The sequence below is a fragment of the Heterodontus francisci genome, chromosome 9, assembly GCF_036365525.1.
Source record: "Heterodontus francisci isolate sHetFra1 chromosome 9, sHetFra1.hap1, whole genome shotgun sequence".
NCBI classification, from domain to species: Eukaryota; Metazoa; Chordata; class Chondrichthyes; order Heterodontiformes; family Heterodontidae; genus Heterodontus; species Heterodontus francisci.
In genome coordinates this window covers 22,277,358-22,283,810 of record NC_090379.1, presented here as the reverse complement: position 1 = coordinate 22,283,810, position 6,453 = coordinate 22,277,358, and positions in this window count along the sequence as shown.

Below are 6,453 nucleotides of genomic sequence, written 5' to 3'. Positions count from 1 at the left end.
GTCCAAGCCTGAATGTTGTCCATGTCGTGCTGCATATGGACACGGACTGCTTCAGTATCTGAGGATTTGCGACAGGTACTTAACGTCGTACAATCATAAGTGAACTTCCCCACTTCTTACCTCATAATGGAGGGAAGGTCATTGATGAGCAGCTGAAGATGTTTGGGCCGAGGACACTACCCTGAGGAACTCCTGCAGAAATGTCTTAGGGCTGAGATGATTGTCCTCCTACAATCAAAAGCATCTTCCTTTGTGCTCGGTATGACTCCAACCAATGATTCCCATTGTCTTTAGTTTGGCTAGGGCTTCTTGATGCCAATCTTGGTCAAGTGCTGCCTTGATATCCAGGACAATCACTCTTATTTCACCTTTGTTGTTGAAACAGTTTAAATTCGGATGCTATGGGCTGAATTTTACCGACCCCCTCACTTTAGGGGTCATGGAGGAAAATGCCTCCAGTGAAGGCCGCCACGCATCCTGATGCTGAGAGGGTCTGACCCGATATTGCTGGTGGCAGCAAGGCCTCTTGGCGGCCCCCCCACCCTCGCTGCTTGGCAACGAGACCCCTATTAACATATTTAAATACATTTAAATTAATGAATTAATGATACTTACATCCCCGCCGTCTGTCCCAGTCCAATCTTCCTGCCACTTGCCAGCACTCCCATGACTTCAGATCCCCATCCAGGGAAACGAGGCGTAACACTGGTGGGGAGGAGGGAGGAGGTACATTTCTCAGTGTAGGAGCGGGGTCAAAATAATATCATTGGTGTAGGGAATGATGGGAACAGTTATAGTTTAAAGTTTATGAACTTTGGGGAGGGAAGGTCAGGTGGACAAGGTAAGTGTTTTGGGGGGAGGGAAAATAATTCATTTAATTGTTATTGGGGATGGGAGAGGGACAGAATAATTGTATTTAAATTTTTTAATAAATGTTCCTTTAAATATTTAAATTGAATGTTAGGGCTTGAAGTCCTTTAAAAATGGTGTCAGCTGCCTGTGCACAGGCAGCTGACACCATTGCTGGGGATGGACAGCCCGCCATCATCGGGGGTGGGGGGGAGGGCGGTCCGCCCCGACTATTTAAATGTGCTGCTGTGCTTAATATCATGGCGGCTGTGCGAAGTGCAGCCCGTGTGGGTGGGCCGCCATTGTTTTCATCTGCCGCTGATTTTGGCAGCGGGAGTATAAATTTCAGCCCTATGCCCGATGCCTTCCAATCCATAACTGAATATCTGAAAGTCTTAATGTTCCTGCTTTTTACAATAAATATAGGACTATTTACAAGTTTTCTTTTTCACAGGCAAAATTTTTTTCTTCTTTAGACAGATTCATTTTCTGCAGACTTGCCCCTTTAAGAGCAAGAGAACACAGCTGCTCACAGCTACTTTCTGATTGCGCAGATCAGTTTTTCTTTAACTGTGAGACAGCTTGCTTACACAGCCTTTTCTTTTAACTGGGAGCTTTTTTTAACAGGGCTGCAGCTTGCAGTACCGGCAGCTACCACGACCAATCTTTCTCTCTGTGCTGTGGACCTCCAGTGGCGCTGTTGAGTTCTTCCCCCTCTTGTTGGCTTGAGACCCATGCATGAAGCAAAAACAAAGGGAAAACTAAAACAGTAATGCCTTCAGCTACTGCTTTTCAAATTTTTTGACCCACTGCCAGATTAATTGAAAGCTCCAATCGCCTAGCAATTTGCCTACTATACTCTCAGAGTTTCAACAACCCCTGGAGTCCTGTCTGTAGCCTAGCTTGCTGCAGTGTTGTGGGGTCTCCTGCTAACTGCTGTCCAGGATTTTCAGCCAGTCCAGGTAAGCAACCTGCTGTTCTTTGCTCTCCCTTAGTGTTTCCTTAAGAAAAAAAAATCAAACATTGCCATAATGTAATATTTGGTAGTCTTCAGAAAAAATATATTCCAAACGTTGCCACCATGTAATATTACTTACAGCTGCACACATCTCACTCTGTCCGGCTACACCCACAACTAACTGGTCGTGTGTGTTTCAACATCACTTCCTCTGGTGATCTTCACTTACAACTCCTTAAATTGATCTGCTCTTAATATCGTCCCAAAACACAGTTCAAGAAGATTGCTCAGCACCTTTTCAAGGACAATTAGTGATTGACAATAAATGCTGGCCTTGTCAGTGATGCTCATATACCAGGAATTACTGAAAACAAAGTAGAGGAGTGGAATTAATTGGTAGCTCTTTCAAAGAGGCAGCATAAGCATGAATAGCTGAATGGCCTCCTTTTGTGCTGTGTGATTTTATGATTCTTTGATATTACATGCTGAATTTAATATTGCCATCCAGTTCCTTAGCTTTGCTATACTTCTAAATTATTGAAGGCAATAAATAGTGTTCGGCACAAATTTTTTCTTATTCGTTTCATGGGATGTGGGCATCACTGGCAAGGCCAGCATTTGTTACCATTTACAATTCGCCAGATCATGAAGCAGTTCTCCCTGCACCACTGTGTACCGTGGCTGCAGTGTGTACTATCTATCGGATGCATTGCTGCAATTCACCATGGCTTTTTCAGCTGCACCTCCCAAACCCATGACCTCCACCATCTAGAAGGACAAGGGTAACAAGTGCATCTGAACACTGCCATCTACAAGTTTCCCTCCAAGTCACACACCATCCTGGCATAGAACTATATTGCTGTTCCTTCACTGTTGCTGGTTCAAAATCCTGGCACTCTCTCCTTTACAGCACTGTAGGTGTACCTACACCACATAGTTCAAGAACAAAACCCACCACCACCTTCTCAAGAGAATCTATGTCTGGGCAATTAATGCCAGCCTTGCCAGCAGCACCCACATCCCTAGAATCAATAAAAAGAGCACTGATAGGTTAGTCTGATAACACGGAGGCATAATTCCTTCAGCAAATTCTGTGGTTTCTCCTTTTCCCACTTCACTGGGCTGTCTTCCTCTTTCTTACGATATCCCAGTTCTTGTCTCAGCTGTGAAATTGGTCAATAAGAATTGCAGTGAGGGAAGAGAAAAATATTTTTAAAAAGAATATGTTTAAAAAGTAAAGTAAAACAGTAAGGTATCCAGATTTCTGATTAAACTATTGCCAGGACAGCTGGGAAGAAGAGCATGTCTGTTTGTTTAGTGTTTAATAAACCAATGAAAAATAGCTTGAAACAAGCAAATCTTTAAAGTATAATTGAGTCTTGCTGTAAACTACAGTGCCCAAGAAAAACCTTGGGCTGAATTTTTGTACCCTGCTGATTTCGGGAACGGATCAAGACGTGGCCCAGAAATTCTGGGGCCAGCTGGTGCGTCGGTTTTACGACCCTATTCCTGGCACCAGCCATTCTTACCGAGATGGGCGGCCAATTAGAGCCTTGTTAACTATAGTTAAAGGAGTCTGACTGGGATTTTCCAGTCCTCCAGTTTCCCAATCCTATGGGGGGGTGGGGTGGGGTAGTTTACCTGCCTGGAGGTGGACACCCAGAGGCAGTGTGAGGGAGGGGGGGCCAGTGCTCTTGGCAGGCCTAGACGCCCTCCCTGCCTGCCGGGGTGTGGGTCCAGCCACAGGCTGCCCTGTAGCGGGATTTCCTTCATCTTGCCTCCTCCCCTCCACATTGGTGGCCTGACTGGTGTATCTGTTTTTCATTTAAACTTTTACAAAAGTTGGTGAGAGGGTGCCTGCATATTGAAACACCCTCTCAGCTACTTATCATTCATTGTAGTTTGCAGTTCCTCTCAAGCTGGAAGGCCTCCAGCTTCGAGAGCCCATCCGCCACCTTTACTTGGACAGGGAACTTGTCTCCATGCCACTTAAGGGGGTGCCTCCATGAAAATCCCAAAGTGACTGCTCCCACCCCACAGAGGCAGGTTCAGGATCCAGGAACAGTCTTGACTCCTGTTCATGCCCCCGGAGGGAAAATGCAGCCCCTTGTTTGTGACTATAGAGCAACCAGCGCTGGCTCAGAAATAAACTATGTGATCCTTTTGGAGCCAATGACATTTAATGCTTTGCTTTAATTTGCACAGTATTTTAGTCTGGATTGTTTTTTCTTGCACCAGAGATTTGGATTTGGAACACAATGCATGTCTAATTGGCTGATGTATATTGGTTTCTAGTACAATACTACCAATTCCAGCATCACTTCATGTTTGACACCTGTTGAAGAGGAGTCCTATCAAGGAAATAGTCTGTGAGCAACTTGTGTGGTTTTGATTTTGAAATGAAGAGGAACTTGGCTCCGGAGCTAAGACTTTCCTGCCCTTGGGCTATTTCCAAATGTCTTCTCTTTGGATCTTGGTGGTAAGTCAGCCAACAATAATTTCTGTTGGAGCCAAAGTTGGCTTCGTGGACTTGTGATTACCAACCTTGATGGAAAGTTTCAGGAGGCCACTTTTCTGTTAGTATGTTCAAGTCAGCTGAATTAGTGAACTCAGAATCAATTATCACATTAATATTGGCCAATGTAGTCTATTTCACAACCAATTGCTTAAAGAGTTTTCCTAGTTAAGACAATTAAAACTAACATAAAAACAGAAAATGCTGTAAATTTACAGCAGATTAGTTAAGACAAACAATGGTAAATAGATCAGTTTTTCTCTTTCCAATGTTAATTGACTGGAAGTGCCTTTCAAACATTTTATTTCAGATGTCCTTTATCCAAGTTTTATTACATTCTTCTCTCTACACGTTCAAACTAGTGCAGCGACTGCAGTCAGTCTAACTTAAAAAAATCTCCTTACAATCCTGGCTGAAGGGCACATTTTGCCAATGGACAAATTTTAATCTTTTCTATTTATTGTGGGAGCGTGATGTTGCAGCATGTCTGATCAACATTGATTGGTGATACAACAGTGATAATCTGCAGATTCAATTCCCTCACACTGATGAGTCCCTGACCTTAGTTGTGTCAATGGAGGTCAAACATTTTCAGTGGAAAATAAGATAGATTTATCCCTGGAGCTCGGCTGTGCACTGTTTGAGTAGCTGATTTCAGGGGGTCACTGGTGAGTCTCTTGAAAGAAGTCAGCTGCTTCCTCTGTGCTGCTTTTTTATCTTCCTAAAAAGAACAGTTATTCTTCTGCTATGTCTTTACATCATGGGTATGGACTATTCCCTTTGCACAATGGAAAATGAACAGAAGGGATATTGGGAGATTGTTTTAGGAACAGGAAAAGGCCATTAACCCCAACAAACCTTGCCCCAGTGCTTGAGGTAGTCAGGAAAAGAAACTGCTGTCTAAAAGGGGTGGAGTTATAAGAGGAAGTTCCTTTCCACCCACAGCTGAAGTCTGGAAAACTTTGGACCTTTTGCTTTGATATACAAAACAATTAACTTTTGTCGACAAAAACAAATATCTGCCAGAATCTGTGCCACCTGTCATACAATTTAAATAAAGGCAATGAATTTTTTTCTATTGGATTTGTGTGCTGCTGCAAACATTACTTGACTGGTTACAGTAATTATAGTATATTTGTAGGGAATTTAAAAGAGATTGTTGTAATTTTCAATAGCAGAGTTTAAATTAAAATTAGTGTGCTACAGTCTGTTAGCATTCAACCTCCTTCCTTTTGTGGTTAACACAAGCATGTTTTGAATAAGCAAGAGATACTTTATAATGTGGTATATGAAACAGACTTTATTAATGGCTGGTTTGAGTGATCAGCTCAAACACAGAAAGGCTTTTGGCTTCAAATTCTAGCTTTTGAGTCCTCCAAAAAATTATTGAAAACCATTCTCCATATATATTTTGCCTATGTCAAAAGTACATGTCAGATAAGACCTGATGACAGATCTATTCCCAAAGCAATTGAAAGTATTGTATTCGTGTAAACTGTTGTAATTTATTAACTCCAAAGTTACTTCCCTCAAATAAGACTTCCTGATGTAACTGTCCCCAACCTCTTTGAAGAATAGGCTTTATCATCCGTTGTCTTTCCATACTAAATGATACTTCTACCTATGCTTATTACTTGAGCCTCTAAAGTTACATTTTAATCATTCATGGCTGACACCATTACTGTCATGTATTTCTCCGTACAATCACTTTATATATCAGAAGCCAAGCTATGCATTCCTCTCACAACACTTCAAAGCTATCTTGTTTATATTGGAAAGTCTATTGCTCCATGATACAAAGAAATTCAACTATTAATCCTTTAACCCTTGACAATGTCCAACACAGTCCAACTTATTATCCAAATTACAAACTTATCCATGCTCGCAGAGTGTTCCTTTTGACTACAATAGTTCTGCACATCTTCTGCTTTCTTTTTGACAATCTTTCATTTGACATTAGTTCTGTTCATGTTTGTTTTGCTCTTTAATTTTCAGTCATTCTCATTTCCTCTTTTACCTGTCAAGGTTCTGGTCATTCATTAACCATGTGTAAGAATTTTATGTCACTAAGTGAGGTTTACAGTTTTGTGCTTGCAACAAAGGTACTTACGATCAACATTTTGCCTTCATT